The 17953-nt window shown below is 41.2% G+C and overlaps 1 protein-coding gene across 4 annotated transcripts in view; it reads right to left on the bottom strand.

Annotated features, from left to right (window-relative positions):
* Window positions 1-14382, bottom strand: part of ZZZ3 (zinc finger ZZ-type containing 3) — a 59535-nt gene extending 45153 nt beyond the window's left edge. For all 4 annotated transcript variants that reach the window (XR_015259170.1, XM_086753179.1, XM_086753180.1 and 1 more), the window contains exon 1: window positions 14260-14382. The gene's annotated coding sequence lies outside the window, so the exon portion shown is untranslated. The remainder of the gene's footprint in view (window positions 1-14259) is intronic.
* Between the last annotated feature and the right edge of the window lie 3571 nt (window positions 14383-17953).

The raw sequence follows: 17953 nt of genomic DNA, 5'->3' as shown, positions 1-17953 counted from the left end.
CAAGAAAGATGGGAAGATTCTTCAGCTGGACCTGTTGTGATAGGATGAGGGGTAACGGTTTTGACATACAGGGAGGCAGATTCAGATTTTATATAAGGAAAAAATTTTTTACAACGAGGGTGGTGGAACACTGGAACAGATTGCCCAGAAAGGTGGTGGATGCCCCATCCCTGGAAACATTCAAGGCCAGGCTGGATGAGGCTCTGAGCAACCTGATCTGGCTGGAGGTGTCCCTGCTCCTTGCAGCGGGGTTGGACTAGATGACCTTTAAAGGTCTCTTCCAACCCTAACTATTCCATGATTCTATGTTTGCAGTTTTATCTAACCTAATGCAACATACGAGACTTCAAGTTTCTAAATAGCATATTGCCTTTTCTCATTTTAATTTTCTGAAACTAAAGTAATTTCTGACATTTTTCACTTTTACCCTTTGTCTCAAGACAACAGAACTCATCACTACAGCAATACTTTACTGATTTTATACTTCATCAGTTATTACTTCAATAATACAGTGCAAACTATGACCACATTTTAATAAAATAACAATTAGAGCATTTAACCTTTCATAGAAAAGTATATGTCTGGCTATGGTATCTATAATTCTTAATAAAATCTATTAAAAAAAATAAAAAGGAGATGCTCATCCTACCATTCCTTGCAATTACTCTGTAACAGCAGGTAAAATGGACTGAAGAAACATTAGAAGGCTATTCAAGTTTCAGGTTCAGCCACTAGAAAATTTCTCAAAGCACAAGAACAAAAGAAAAGAGAGCTATTGTCTACCTTCAGCATATTTTATCACATATTCAGGCAACAGGAAGGAGTTGCCAGAAGCTGCGTCAGAGAGTGTGAATTATATATTTTCCATACCTATCGTAAGCAAACATGAACAGGTTGCCAGAGTTCAGACAGTCTCCTAAATGGTTAACCCATCACAGCAGCACAAAATCTGCACTTGCAGTTAAGTTCCCGCTTTCCACAGGCATGGGCTCTGAAATGTACACCAGATTGCCTACACACTGTATCAAGTGACAACACATATTAAAACTTCTAATTTGAAGAAATTAGACAAAGCTTAGACTAAATGCCTAAACTATTTACTATGGACTTATACAAATACAATGTAAGACAAGGTTTTTTCATTATTTTTATCCCTCCGAAATATTCAGTTATAGAGATCTGATTAGTCCAAATGCTTATTTCTTATAATACTAAAAACAATTTGACCAGTAGCCTGCTGAGCTTACAGTTTGGAATTATTAGAGTACGAATTTGAAAATGATAAATAAAAGCAGTTACAAAGTTAGAAATCACATTTATTCACTCTGACAGTCATATGCACATTTGCATTTATAAAGTAAAGATATCAAGCAGAAGACTCAACATAGCTTTTTTTTTTAATACTAAATCACTTACAGTTTGCCAGTGATGTCCTAAAAAGGCCTTACTGACCCTTTCTAAGGCACAGTTTTTTTCAAACTATTCTAAGGAATTTAACAGTGTTACGTCAAACCAAGTACTATGCTTATTCCTTACTTAATACCTCTGAAGAGCTGACATTAAGTAAGGATTAACTTGACAAATGTAATTTACATGCCATCCATAAAACTGCTTAACCTTTTCTAAAATATTATAAAAAAATAACTGATTGTCAGTTCTCTTAGAGAACATCCAAAATGTCCATACAAAAATATGAAATTATTCAGCTATGAACAACTGTACTACACATGCATAATGCTGTGGCCATAAAAGAAGAAAAATAAATACAGTAAGAATATAGCCCTTAAGCAGCCTCCACTGTATCCTGAATACAAAAGCTGCCCTAACTCAATTATATATTCTCTCTCCTAAGGCAATAAACAATTAAATACATTATTTTCTTGACAGGATAAAAAAAATATGTAAGACCCCTGTACCTTTAAAAACTAATTTCCCTGCCTCTAGAAACACAGAAAGTACTGAAATGCAGTGACCATGATGCATGGCAGACCTGAGGACATACCTTTGCTGTACACTCCCACAACCAACAGATATTTTATTTGGATTATATCCTTGGTGTTCTGCATAGAGAAGCTACCCCAAATCTTTGATTATTCCTGTACTAAGGAATAATCTGTACTAAATCCAGTGGGACAATCATATACAAAGCATGGCCTATGTATGTCATGGATTTTGACCACAGAAGAGTAATGTTTTATGTTATGACTCCTTTCCAATAATACTCAATACTATTTACTCTTTTGACAGCTAGTGAAAACTAAGTTGATTTTTTTTTTACAAAGATATCTATCAGAACACCTTCCTGAGCAATAACAGCTGATTTTAAGTCAGAATTGGGGATTTTACATAAAGTTATTCTATTCTCAGGTGTTACTTCGCATTTCTGAAAATTAGTTTCTGCTTCTATTTTATTATCCATTTGCTCAGTTTTGTGAGATCCTTCTACAACTTTGACTCAAGACAGTGGTGACACCAAGAGTCATCAGATTTGTATGATCTCTGACTATTACCAGAGTAGAGGGGGTTTTATTTCTGCAATCACTGAAATAATTTTATTAAAGTATCACTACTCTGTTGGTTGAAATCAACGGCACTGACCATCTTCTAACACTTAAAACATCTGCTTATTTTGACCGAAAATCGCTCTACTCCCTTTCTGGAGTTCTGCATGCTTACAGTTTGGATCACCCTTGCTCAGCTGAGGAAAAATTAAAAACTTTTTTTAATTCCCTCTTAGTTGTAAGGAAGAGCAACTCTACAATGCCTGTGTATTTAAACAGCCACTAAGGAAATAAACCTGCAAATCCATGTGTGAGGTAGCAGAATTATAATTAACAGTAAATTGTGCCAATCCAGGAGCCTACATTGCAGGTTACACATTCACTGACAATCAAGGTCATGAAGACCCAATGCAAACACCTTTTTTAGTGACTGAACCCTCTTTCAGTAGATGGCTTGATTTAGAATGCCTTCCACTGTTACCCCAGGTGGGTAACTCTCATGAGGGTCTTGTCATTTTGCATCCTAATTACTGCAATGCTCTTTTCTCTACCCCTGCTCCACTCATACCTGTTTAGATACTTCTCTAAAGAGCATCTCCTTAGTTTACTGTTTTGTCCAAGACACCACTTTCCCTATATCCTTTTAACACAAAGCAAACAAAGCCACACCCATCTCTCATCTCACTCCCTGTCACCAGGGTTGATTCAAACTCTGGTGAGCCTTCAATCATTCTCTCTTTAATTTTGCAACAAGGCTTCCCAGGTGAGGTTTAATTTTACTGTTAAGTGATTTAATATACAAAAAGGAGCAATCCCACTCCCCTGTTAACTCTCATGCACATCATCCTGATTTTTCCCATGCATTTGCTTTAACATTCGATTTGATCTCACAATGAGCTCATTTAGAAAATACAAATCCTTACAAAAGAGCCATTTTCTGCTGCTTTCGTTCCCTAAACAGGCTTACTGTGATGGTCAAATAAGCACAGGTGCCAGTGGAAAGCAGGGGTCACAACTCTGTATTTTGATGACAGATAGCTGTTGGATCAGGTTAGCTGTAATGTGAAGCCTTACTCTCAGGCTCTCCCTTATGCTTTGTAAGCATAAGAACCACAGTTACTTCTTTTAACTTGGAACTCTAATCTTCCACGATGAGGACAAAAGTATTTTATAACTGATGCACAGAAAATAGTTCAACCATCTTACTGTTTCCATCTATCCATATTGCCCAGCTAAAAACCTATATCATATTGGAATTGTGAACTCCTTGGGGGAAACGTTCTTCACGCCTGCTTCTGCAAAGCAGGGTTCACAGTATCATCTGTTTTACTTTATTTTCATTCCATTTTACTCTTCACTCGAATATAAAATTGTTAAAATTCTACTGAAAATTTAACTTAAATCCAGTTGATGCAAGTCTTCACTGACAGAACCTGAGGCACAAAGAAGGCATGAGAGAAAAAAAAAAAAAAAGAGCTATATTCTGATTTGTTACCAATTCAAACCCTTGGGCTCTTTCTGATATCTTCTCATTACAGAAAATACAGTCAGTGAAGGTCAAAAAGAAACAGTTGTTCAGACTTTAATAGAAGTTAATTTCTAAGTATAAGAAAAGCAAACTTGTTCCAAAGTAGTAGCAACAGCTAACCAACTAGGGAAGCTATAACTATAGCCCACACGTAGTAAAGGACACATTTAAGAGAGGATAAGCAAACAGAACTTAAATTCTAGGTCATACTACTTCTGCAAACCAGGCCTACTGACAAAACAGATAGGATGAGAAGAAATGTCCACATGATTATAAGGTGTAAGTCATATAACAAAGCTATACTGACATGAATCAAGCTTGAAAATGGTACCAAGAATATTACACAGTAAGCCTCTCTAGAGCTCTCCTGTTTCTCATGGAGAATCTCCTGACCTTTTGGTACAGTTTCTTCGGGAGAATTTCTTGGGCCAAGTAAATAGGGACATGTAACAATCCAACAGGAATTTTTTAAAAAGGCAACTAAATTCAATTATGAGCTATGCCCTAAAAGCAGGACACAAAAGTCTGATGACCAGAGTTACCTCTCAAGTGGAAAATCAAAGAGACATGAGTCACACTGGATAAAGTGACATTAACTAGCCTGCCTTTACTTCCGTATCCCTGCAAAAGATTCACTCTCTACATTCAGAATTTCATAGGAGAAAAAAAAATAACCCGTCATGCAATATGGGAAGTTTCAATAAAATCACTTCTAGTCTGTAATTAATCACAGATATTTTCAGATCATAAGCGACATAACTGAAATTCACAAATATTACCAAGAAATTAATCACCTATTTTGCTGGTGTGGGGTTTTTTTTGACAGAAGACTGTCTAGATCTTAACATTAAGAAATCAGTTTCTTCACACTTAGACATTTTGATAATTTGAATGGTCCTGACAGCAAACTGCACTCCATAAAGCAATCCATTTATGAGAATAAAATATAGAGGATTCTTGATTTGCAAAGTTCTCTCTGGGTCAACAACAAGACCATCAAACCGCACATCAGAACCACACTGAGATAAGACGTAGCATCTTGAAATGAACTGTGAAGTAGGAAAAGAAATTTGAAAAAGACAGACTTCACTTTGGGGTGGGAAGCTTTATTTGCACTGGGATATCATACAAAGACTAAATGTTTCTCATTGTCCTTTTCAGCACTGGCTGTGAGATGGCAGCTATGTGAAGAACCTATTCCATCTGAAGTATCTTAGGAACCCTCTTAAAAAAGGATCAGTGGATTCCCAATTATATGACAGAGAGAAATTCTCAGCTGACCTTACTGCAGATGAATGAGACAACTACACTTTGTTCTGTGGAAATAAGTTCCTCACAGATAGACTTAAAACTATGCAAGCATATATGAAAACTAATTGCATTACTGCAGCCTCCACAATGATACTGTGAATAATAATTTTTTCAGTCTTCCTGCATTTGTTGCAATGCACTGGATATAGCAGAATTTCCAGAAAATTGATGCAATATACACAAAACAATGATTCTGCTAAAAATAGAAAAAAAGTTTTTTTTTAAAAAAAAACCCCACATAATCTGCAGTGGCGTTCGATTTGTCCTACTTTTCCAGGGCAAAATAAATTTAAAAAAAAAGGGGGGAAAAAAACCCAAAACAAAACAAAACAAAAAACCAGAAAAGTTGCAGACTGATGACTGAAAAGAACTGAGAACATCTGGTTAGCTTCCTTCTTCCCCAAGCCTAGCTTTTGAGGAAACACCCCAAGAACAGTGCTGACAGCATAGCAAAGCACAGAAACATTGACAAATCTTTTGTCACTTTTCAAGTGACAATTTAGACAGAGTAGTTACTAAAAAAAGCAATACAAGCCTGTACACCTCACCAGTAAAACCCCCTGCTAGTTATACTCCTGACTTTCAGAGACATGTACAGAGAAAGCACAAGTAAATTAAAAGAAGGTAGTGGGTGGAAGAGAAAACATGTACCAATATATTCTAACTTTAGAATTATTAATAAAATACAAAGTTGCCAAAGAAATTTTATACACTTGAAAACAGAAAAAAAACCCAGCATCTGTTGTAACGTCAGCAGATTCCCACTCCACGTTTTTTAGTCAGTCACTGCCTTTAGTTAGTCAGCTGACTGCAGCCCACTCTGCAAGAAAAACTTCTCCAAACTCTTGGTTAAAACAGCCTTTTTCAGATAGTTCTGTCTGACAGTTTCTTCTCAGTTACTGCTTTTCAGGTGAAGCTTAGGCAATAGGTGCATCTGTCTCTGCCTAAGACTTAAGCCTTTGTGCCCTTACTGCATGAGATACTGTGACCCCTTTATAATACCCTACAAAAAAGCCTCTGTTCTGGAGTGGCACATAAAAGGAAAATCCCTGGAAGACTTAAAATATTTGAGGAAAGCAACAAATTCCTTTTCTGACATCATTCTAATATAGTCATCAGTGTTCCTGCTTTATTGATTTTTAGAAATAGGATTCTCATTAACATCTTTGAGGTCATATCTATTTAACTGAAATAAAGTTTAGAAACTTTTAGAATTAACTCACACCACGTCCTGCTGCATTTACAACTATGTACAAGCAAACTCTGCACCAGGATCTAAAACGAGTGCCATGTCATATACCAACACTTTGTTTCTCAACGGTTTAGTGGCCAATTTCCCATCAATTACCACAAACGGAATTATGATACTCTGTGAAGCTGAAGTATATATAGTTTAATCCACATCATTGGTGAGATGGAAAAATGCCCTAAAAGCCTAATTAATAATTAGGCAGTAATAGATGGAAAGCATTATTTTACCTAAATCCTCTACAGTCTTTTTAGATGTTGAGAATGTGATAGAATTTATTTCACTTTAACCCTTCTCCTAACTACAGAGCACACACACACATGACACAGCGACTAACCTTCATTTGTCACTAAGCCTAAGGCAGCTTTGTCAAATTTCAAAAATCAGAAAAGCTTGAACAAGGTCACGTGGAATGCAGGCAGTTGACTTTGAGCAGAAAAAGTGCAGAATAATTCATTAAACTGAATTTGGTTCAAAGCATAGCTTTATCAAATTGTCCGCTACTTTTAACCCTAAAAAGCTTTAACAACTCAATTGTGTCAAGGTTAGTCCTTCCAATTTAATCAAATATTTTAAAATAATCTAAAAAAAAAAATCTCAAAGGAGAAATTTTGTTTAAAACTAGTATATAGAATCATAGAATAGTTTGGGTTGGAAGGGACCTTTAAAGGCCATCCAGTCCAACCCCGCTGCAAGGAGCAGGGACATCTCCAACCAGATCAGGTTGCTCAGAGCCCCGTACAACCTGGTCTTGAAAGTTTCCAGGGATGGGGCATCCACCACCTCTCTGGGCAACCTGTGCCAGTGTTCCACCACCCTCATTGTAAAAAAATTCTTCCTTATATCAAATCTGAATCTGCCTCCCTCGTCCTATCACAACAGGTCCAGCTGAAGAGTTTCTCCCCATCTTTCCTATAAGCCCCCTTGAGGTACTGGAAGGCCACTATAAGGTCTCCTCTTATGCTGCAGAAATATGTAGTAGAAATGATAAATTTCTTCTCAGGCTTTTCCATATTGTGACTGTTACACAGTAATGGGCATGACAGATCAAAATTTATTTCTAATTCATGGAACATAAACCAATTTTAAATAACATATTTATATAACAAACTCTTCAGGAACCTGAAGATACTTTGTAAGTGATGATTACCCCTCAAAATACATCTCTCAGATAATAACTGTTCTCTCTGTTTTAGAGAAAGAAGCTGAAGTTGCATGATTTGCTCTGTTTCAAAGCCTGGAACGCACCCGATTCCCTGGCTCCCTTGACTTAATCTTTTGAACTTCTCTTCAACCAAGTCTTCTGAAAGACTTTGTCTCTAGCTCAGTTTATTTCTACTGGATCATAAAAACCACATAAAAGTAAGTCAAAGATATTAAATCTGCAATGAAGACTCTATTAATTTTCAATATTACATTACAGAAGGCTTTAATAAATGCTTTATTAAAAAAAACCTTTAATGAATATATTTTATTATTTTTTAAAAAACTAAATCTCATAAGCTGTCACATCACCAATTTTTTAGCTCTACCATGAAGTTTTGTTTGTTTTTTTTTTAAATCATGGCCAGCAAAATTACAAAAAAAAAAAAATCATAAAAATGTGGAGATATCTAATGCTGACAGGTCATTCTACGTCCTGTGCCAAGGAGAGACCAACTATACCTACATCTCCTCTAAAAGGAGTTTATTTAACCTCTTCTAAAGCACTTTCAGCAACAGATATGCCATTACCTCCCTCAGACATTTAACCCTGTGACTATCTATAGAGCTGGAAAGTTTTTCTTAACATCAAAATCTCCTCAAGACCATTATTTCTTGTTCTACCTAGAGAGAGCAGTTTATTACACTCTTCTCTGCAGCAATCTTTACCATATTTGAAGTCTATTATTATGCCTCCCCATCTTTGCTACAGACCAAATAAGTGCAATTCTTTCAGTCCTTCCTCAAAGGTCATTACTGTAACTCTAAATACTCTTCAATTAGTCCAAATTTGTTTGAAGTAGAGTAAGAAAAATGGAGACAGTACAGCATCTGAGACCTTATGCTGAATACAGAAGAAGAATTTCACATCTTACACGCTACAACAATCCTGTTCATATACGCCAGTATGACTCCTGGTTTTTTATAGAACTGTCATGACTCCTCTGTGTTCATTTTGTGATACAGCTACTTATTTGCAGAACTGTTGCACAGCCAGTTGTTTCTTGTATTTAAGTTTATTGTTGCTACCCAAACATATTATTTTGTGTTTCTCTTTACTGAACTGCATCCCACATAGTTCAGATCACTCAACCAATTTGTCAAGACCATTTCACACTCTAATGCTTGTATTCCCTCCTACATTTGTACTGTCCAGGCAGTCAGTAAATCTGCTTTGTTCTATCATCCAGGTCACAAATTGAAAGACTAAACAGGATTAAATTCAGAAAATACACCTGCACAATTCCACTCGATGCATGCCTTCAATTTGAAATGTCCTTAAAGCATTTAATTAATAAGTAACTAACCATCACGGCAAATCTTCTCTGACAGTATCAATTTTTAGTGTTTCTTTAGCTGTGGAGATGAAATATCTAACTTCAACATTACTGTACAGGCAGAGTATCTTTCAAACACAAATATACAGGGGAGCCTCTACCACTCTCCTCCCCCTTTAATGTATTTGTATGTGGCACAGTAACCCAGTTGCATCACTCCTCCAATTTTGAATTTGGTCTACATCCCTGTTTTTCCTTCCTATACTAAAGATACCACAGAAACACTTCAATTCATAAAAAAAAAAAATCCACTACCTTTGAAAAATTCAGATCTTATGTGTGTGTATACATACACGCACCAACAAAACAAAAACAACAACAAAAAGCAGGATGTTACAATTTATGTACCAATAGGTAAACTCTCAAGAACACTCATTTTCTTTTTGATTTTTAAATTTTCAAACTAAAATATGTGTTTTAAACAAAGTCCAAATCACTACATTTTAGGGACACAAATCAGATATTTCTCAAGACAAAGCTATAAGAGACTGATAAAGTCCCACTGCTCTACTACTGACATATTCTCTAAAAGGTAAGCTTTTACTCTTCTTACCATTAGTTTGTATGGCACACATGCACCCACTAATCAAAACAAATATTTGTGTTTAAATACAGTATTTAAATCTGAATTAGTAAAAACATCTTTAAAATTCTGGACAACCAAATTGTCTATCTGGCCAGCATTCATATTCCTACGTCCTATGACAAAGTTCGGTAGACCAGAAAACACAGAGAGCAGCTAATGGCAATCTAATAGATAAAACATCGTGACGAGAATCACCTGCTTTCTGAAGGAACAAGACACCAGGCACTCAGCTTAATACAAAGCAAAAATATTTGAGTATCAGGCAAAACTTTAACCATGGGGTGACGAGCTGCTGAAACAAGCAACACAAAGAGGAACTTCCTCATTTAAGGGAATGACCTTGGTAAACTTCCAAAGGGCAGAGGATTGGAGCAGCTGATCTTCCTGCATTTAACTGAATTCATTATAAGCATCAAAACATTAAAGTAATTAAAACCAGTTATCCTAAGTTAAGCTACTAAGCTTTTTGTCTGAAGACATATACTCTTGTATGACAAATTGTCTGTATAAGGGAAAGCAGTTAAATGCAAACTTGTGACTAATACATAAATTCTGAACACCAACTGTACAAATTACCAACCTATTACACTACAAAACCAAACCAGAGTATTTCCATTACAAAGCTGCACCTAATCAGAGAATCTTTTAAGAAGTCTTTTCATTTGAAAAAGTGTCCAATAAGAACGAGAACACACTATTCAATGTTCAGTTCTGCATTTCTTATGTGTTTTATGAGTTACTCAAACAGAAAGAAGGTCTTCACAAAACTAAAATAAACTCTCATGATGGTCCTTCTACAACCACGGCAGTTTTCGAAGCAGAAACCATATTTACGAAGTTCTTAAAATTAGAACAATATAGCCTTAAGTGTTAGAGTGTAAAGTTTACCAGAGGCAAGTTCTTATAATCAGCAGCATGATCTCCAGCAAAGAACACTTTATTTGAAAACTAAAAAAAAAACCAAAACAAAACTCTTCCTCACTACAGAAGTGAGAAAGTTTCTCACTTTCTGCAACTTCACTCCTGCCTACAGAGGTGGCAGAATTTTTCTTGTTTAAGAGTGTTAAGGACAAGCTTTACAAATACGTCTGCAATAATCTCAGTACGTTTAAACCAACCCTAAAGAAAGGGAACAATAGGTCTTACAGTACCGCATTTCTAGAACTGGGAATGCAGTATAAATCTATGGATATCAGCAAGTGCTGCATACTTGAAAAATAAGTTTTCTCTTGGAAATCTGGTTCTTTGACGGGAAAGACCTGTATCATCAATCCCACACAATGCAGACTTCAATTTTTGGGAAAACCAAAACAAAGCAAACCTCAATAGATTAGCCCTAAAGACTTTAAAGACATCTTTTCAAATGTGAAAGAAAACAAAAAACCACCATCACAGTTGGAAGTAGGACAGACTGCAAATACTTCTGTTCCAACTTCCCAAGTACTTTTAGAAACATTAAGAAACCCTTTCTTATTTCCCTTAATGAACAAAGCCGTAGAAGAGCAGAGTGAAAGTCTTTCCACGTTGTATCAACCAGACAACTCTTACTGATCAGAAGTCAACCTAATCAAAGTACCTAGAATGATCTGGAAGAACCAGAAACAAAACAAAAACAAAACAAAACAAACCCAAAACAAACAAAAGAAAATCCTTAAATCTTTTGGAAATATTGGGAGAGTAAAGCCTTCACTCTGTATGAGGCTATGGACAGCAGACGGAAATCTCACTACACAGGTATGTTAGAAACACTGATAAATATCAGAGCAGTCACGTGCTGTTCAGCTGTAAAATACAAGCATATACCAGCACACATTTCCAAATTTTGTGAAATGGAGTTCTAGTTATTTTTGCACACTAAATGTGCAATAATAACTGATGTGTAATAATACTGAGCTCAAAAATCCTATCCGCTATTTCTCTTCTTGCAGAAATGTTAAAAATTATGAAATGAAACATATGATTGAACTTCATTACTAAATAACTTAGTAACTAAGCTATTTAGTACAGCCTATCTCTTCGTAATTACTCTTAGTAAAAACACTTGGAGTACGCAATGCAAAGGAAAAATCATGGGTAAAACTGAGAAGTGCAACATCTACCTATACTGGACTAAACAACAGACACGTACATAAATTAACAACAGTATTTCAATTTAAGGTCATAACTGCTGCTTCCTACTCACACACAGTTGTACTGTGTTAACAGTCCTTCAGGAAAGGCCTCACTGTAAATTCAAGACATAGAATGTTTTTATGAAATAAGCATGGAGAAAGGCTGCAACCAAAGTTGCATGGCAAAGTTTCATGAGTGACTTCAACTGGGTGAAATTTCACCTGACAGCTATATTTTTGGACATTTTACCACATACTCTTTACTCTAAAGGACTGCGTTTTGATTCCCCATGGTTTAACACACATCATCTTTTTTTTCCTTAAATAAACTTTTTTCCACTTCTGATTCAGCAAATACTAATACTGTTAATCTGAAAGACAATACAGTAAGATTAGAAGATACTTGAAAACAAATTGCAACAGTAACTTGTCAATTTATTTTCTGAAAAGTTATACTTGCTTATGAAAATAAGCAAATTTTGCTAACCCCAAATATACCAGGTCCCTACTGGATGACCAGTCCTTGTAGCAGCTAGAGGAAAGCATAATATCTAAGCATATGTTAGAAATACATCCAAAAAGCATATTCTCAAACAGCTGCACAAGTTACTATTTAATATCAAATGCAGTGTACACATAGAGCATCATCTTAAAACCCTCAGTAAATTATCATTATGCTATGATTACAGTAATAATGACAATATCAATGGAAAACATGCAAACACATGTACAACCAACCACTGAAGAGCTACTACAATTTGTTTAATAATAACTGCAAGTATATTTCCAAAATAAAGCTTGGAACTTCAAAGTCTAAAGAACACATGCTTTTTTTAAAATTTAGTATCAGTTATGTGACAGCCTAAAAGTAGATTAGTAAAATGAAGAGTTATACTCCAAGACTACAAAAACTGCCAGTGTTCCTGGATAATGAGGGCTGGAATACAAGAGACCATAAGGAAGAAGCAGAACCATATGCTCTCCCTTAAGAGAGATCAGGACTAGGAGACAAAGGGGATATTGCTGAGCTGGGATGCTTGGATACTACTGGAACTACTTTTCCAAATATAAGAGAGCATACAAATGTATTTTACAAGTTTGGGATATAATGGGACATATATCACAGCCTCAAAGGAGCTCAGAATTGTGGTCTCAAATATATCTTGTTTTTTGGACCCCTGCATCCTTAAGCACCAGCACTCCTATAGGGTAGGAGTAGTTTGGGTTCAACAGCAGAAACCTGAATTGAGTACAGAAGCAACAGCACAGGACGGGTGTGAAAAGCAAGGCGGGACAGCGAAACCCCCGTGAAGCGCCCGTGGGGGGCAAGGGCACGGCCCAAGGCTGCAGCTGGCGGAGCAAGGGCCGGAGGGCCGCTGGATGCCAACACAGGCTGGAAGCTGCGAGAGCAGCACGGGAGCAGCCAGAGGCGCGGCCACGGGAGCGCTGCGAGGTCGGGCAGCCCGTCCTGCCGGTGATGAGGCAGGGGAGCGGCGGGCACCCGAGGGGCGCGCTGCCCGCCCCGGACGGCGCCAGCAGCACCGCCCTGGAGAGGGCCCCGGGGGCAAGGGTCCCGGTGCGGCGGCGGGGGGGCGGAGGAGATGCGCGGGGCAAGCAATGGGACACGGCTCGGGCAGTGACGCTGCAGCCTGCGCTACTCTGGAGAGCCAGAGGCGAGGGGCGCCGGCGCGGCCCGGGCACGGCGAGGGGCAGGCGCGAGGTGAGGTGAGGTGAGGCGAGGCGGGGCAGGGCCGGGGCGGGGGGAGGAGGGAGCGGCGCGGAGCCAGTCGCGCTTCCCCGGGGCGCCCAACCCCGCCCCGCTCCCCGTGTGGCCCGGGGCACGATGGCGGGGAGGAGGCTGGTCCCAGGGTCCCCGCCCCCCGGGCCCCCGTTACCATTACCCAGCACGCCCAGCGCTGCGCCGCCATCCCGCAGCCGACCCGCTCCCGCAGGGACCGCGCGACCTCGCGAGATTTCCTTCCCCGACTCCCCCCCCCCCCCCCCCGCACGCCGCCGCCGCCAACCCCTCCCCCCGCCCCACGACCCGGCCCGTGCCACGCGCGCGCGCACCGCACACAGTCAGCTCAGACCCAACATGGCGGCCGCGGCGCCGCGCACGTGTCCCCGGCCCCGCGGTGTCGAGCCGGGGGCGCGCATGGGCACACACGTAACGCTCAGAGGGAGGGAGCGGGGGGGGGGGGAGGCGGGGCCGACGCGCACGCGCACGGGCCGCCGCTGCGGACCAGCTGATTCGAACAGGGCGCGCGAGCCGCCACCTCCTCCCTGCACGCGCTGGTCACGTGGGGGCTTCCCCCCTCTCATTCCCTCCTCCTCCTCCTTCTTCTTCCCCCTCCCCTCGCGGGTTCCGAACTCGGCACCATCCGGGTCCCCCTTTCCCCGGGGCCGGGCCCGCGCCCGGGCCCGAGCCCTCACCTGGCGCCCGCTCCTTGGCGCGGCGGGCGCGGCCGGCTCGCGCAGCCCCGTGCAGCCCCGTGCAGCCCCGTGCGCGGCTCGCTCCCTCCGTGCTGCCCGCACCAGGCGACGACGGCGGCGGCGGCTCCGCACAGCGCCTGCTCCCCTCAGCGCGGCGGCGGCTCCTTCCGCTTCCTTCCCCTCCCCCTCCAGCCGCTGCGGCGGGGACCCGCTCCCTGCAGCTCCGCCTGCTGGCAGAGGGCGGAGGCGGCCGGCCCGGCCTGCCCGCGGCCAACGGCCGGGGGGCGGCCCGCTGCCCCCGAGCGGGGGCGGGGGCTGAGTGGCGCCGCGCTGCGACATGCCTCGAGGGGAGGGCCGGCCCCGCGAGGTGGCGGGGGGCCGGGACGTGCCCCCGTGCGCTGGGGCAGGTGCCAGCGGGGCGCGCTGAGGGACGGGGACGCAGCGCAGGCGGGAGGAGGAAGAGGGCGGCGCGGCCCAGGGTGCTCCCGCCGTGCCGGGCAGCACCGCGGCCCTCGGCTGCTCTGGCGCCGGCAGCGGCCGGGCAGCGCCTGGTGACTCGCGGGTTTGCTGCGTTGAGGAAGGGGAGCGGGGCTCGGGGCCGCTTCCCGGATCGAACGAGGCGGTCCCCGCGCCTGCCTCCACAGCCGGTTTTGTGCCCCAAAGTCGGGCTGTTCTGTTCGCGCCTCCTGAACAGTCTCCAGCGCTCTCTTCTGACTTTCTCACTTCAAGCAGCGCCTCAAGAATAGGCACCGTGGGGTACTCCAGCCCTCTGTACTGTGGCTAAAAATTAACCAGTCCGGCTTTCAAATCTCACAGGTTTGGTAGGCGCCTGGTTCTCTGCTAACACGTACATGGATCACCAAGAGCGACTACTGAGCACACGCAGTCTGCTCGAGTAAGAGATTATTTATTCCTACAGAGGGAGAGGAACTACTGTGTATCTCTTACTATCCTTGTAACCCTTTTTTTTTTTTTTTTTCCTCCCTGATACACCACTGTTATAATGCATTCGGGAAAGCTTTGTGTAGCCAAGAAACACAAAAGACTCACGTTTTCTGTTAAATGCTTATGAAATTCAAGAACCTTTCCATTAAGAACAATTAACAAATTTCCAAATTGCTAGAAAAGCCTAAGATAAAACAGTTTTTTGTAACAGAAGACCAAGTACTGAAGAATATTTTCAGTTGCTTTTAACAGCAGTTACTGACTGATACTTTTGCAAAGAAAGCAGAATTAATAAAATCCTGATGGCCCAAATTGCAGGGCTAGTCATACAGACATTCAGTCTGCAATGCCACAGTCTGCAGAAAAACCTCAGTAGCTTTTCCATTTTCCAAAGCAGTTCTCACTTTTCCCCGCATACTGCTGACTTGGAACTCTGCTCCTGTGATCAGACTCAAAACAACTGAAATCCCACAAGAGAGGGAAGGAAATTTTTTTTCTTGAATCTATGCCACTGTTCTCATGCACTCTTCTGTCTGTGTGCTTAAATCTGAAAGAGGAACGGAGCTTTCTGCATTATTGCAGGAGCACCTGTAAGCACTAAGAAGTGAATTGCAATCCATTTAGAAGTACATTCATTTAGCTAAACAGCTGCAGTGGCTGAAGATACTACTGCATTTCAGACACGTGTTAGTGCTTTCACAGTGGAACTGAGGGTTCTTCTCAGCTGCTTCAGTGCAAAATCAATGGGATTTTTTTGGGTGTTGTTGGGGGGGTGGTTGGTTGGGTTTTGATTTTTTTTTTTTTTCAAATTCCCATGGCTTTTTAAGGGTGAAGTTGAGCAACAGAGCTGACAGAATCTGACAGCCTGTGTGACACACGAAGCAGCACTCTCCCCACCCCCCCCCCCTTCCCTGCCCCACAGCCTTTCCTGCTGCCCAGTCTGGTGCTCATCTACACACATGGTAGTCAGCTGGACTTCCTAAAGCACCAAGAAACTGTTCCTGTTTCTGGTGTGTCAGCTTTCAGCTAGAAAAAAAGCATGGAGACTGACAAAAGAGACAGCATGTGAGATGGAGGTGAGAAAGTGGTGCCAGCAGAAGGGAGGAACAAGACAATCCTCTTTTGGCAGCAGTAACTTTTTGGCAACAGGATTAAACTGGTTGAACTATACTGTCTAACCACACCCTACACCAGGATTTGCCTTGAATTCACCGAGGAGGACTTACAGATTATGTTCTGCCGTCCTGCCTAAGAAGCAATAATGCCTAGTGATGGGATGATAACAAAGAGCAACTGTTGTCACTGGTGTGATGTTTCAGGTAATGGTTCCTGCTACTGAAAGGGAGACTCCCTAGGTTCTTGCCCCACCTCTACATGGCCCCTGCTTTTCCCTGGATTGAATCCAGCCACAGTGTATTGACAGGGTAGTTTGTCTCAGCTAACCTTCCAGAGGAAAATTAACAACATGCAAAGAAAAAAGCAGTCCATGTTCAGTAAGGACAGAGATCAAGCAGATTTACTAAGACTTCCACCCAAGAGAATTTACTTTTAAACCTGGAGAAACTGCCTTTGTTTGAGGCTGGCTGTCTGGGCCTCTACATCCACTGTTGTCCTCACAGCTCAAAAATCTCTTTCATCCATTCATGCTACCCTGCAGCCCCTTCTGCACAGTATCGTACAGCAGCTTCTAAGTAATTCCTAAGTATATAGAAATATGCTCCTGCCTAGGTGCACCACAGTGCTTTCTCCAGTACATTTTCACTTCCAGTCAGTCTCCCTTGGCTCCTCATATACCCTACCCAAACAACATCACACTCCTAAACCTTGTGGCTGCACACTTAAGAAGCTGATCCTAAGGACATCTAGGTTAGTTCTGTGACAACTACTCTGGTATCTTTACACCATGCCCGAAGAACAGCATCAGCAAGATATTACTGCTTGCTACCCAACACTGCAGTTAAAACAGGGCTTATGTTCTTGGATACAGCTTTAGATCTACACTGGCTCTTAAAAAGGGCATGTAGGACACGGAAGATTATAGCTGAATTCATCTCCAGAGTTCAGCATGGGCTTATTTGTTCTGACTCAAGGACAGCTGTATAGGACTGGCTGGTTGTGTGGAATTACTCAAGTGGCTGCACAGTAAGCCCTAGAGAGGAGCAGAGAGACTTTTCCTAAAGCCAGCTTAGGTTCAGTAGGATCAACTTGCACAGTACGGCCCAAACCTCATAAACAGTCCTGGACTGGATGTGAGTTGGCTCAGTGCAACACTTAGAAGTCTCTGAACTAATTACTTTACCATCTCAATAATTTTTTTTTATAGGTACTTTATAGATGGCCTTCTAGATTTTGTATTTACATGTTTCTGAAAGAAAAAAAGAAAAAGCATTTGCATTCTTGAGAAGAAAATTCCAACAACAGTTAGAGAAAATAACTTAAAGTTATAAAAGGGAAGTTTTTGCTGAGCTAAAAGGAAAAAAAAATAACAGTATTAAGACCATTTTCTGCTTAAATATACATCCTTACACAGAATCAGTTCATGTTTTCTTTGTTTTAGGTCCTCTGTTGTGCTTCTCAGTTCTACCTGCTGTATTCCCTGGAGAGCCCTAAATTTTATTTTTTTTTTTTTCTAATTCATGCTACCATATGTAAAGAACAAATATGGGAAAGGCTAGATTTCCCTTAATATCAGCAACAACATCAAAGCATTTTCAGTATTTTTACCTGAAGCAAAATGCTTTAGATAAAC

Source organism: Chlamydotis macqueenii, chromosome 8 (assembly GCF_036417535.1).
Source record: "Chlamydotis macqueenii isolate bChlMac1 chromosome 8, bChlMac1.mat, whole genome shotgun sequence".
In the NCBI taxonomy this organism is placed as follows: domain Eukaryota; kingdom Metazoa; phylum Chordata; class Aves; order Otidiformes; family Otididae; genus Chlamydotis; species Chlamydotis macqueenii.
This window is presented reverse-complemented; position numbering and strand designations above follow the sequence as displayed.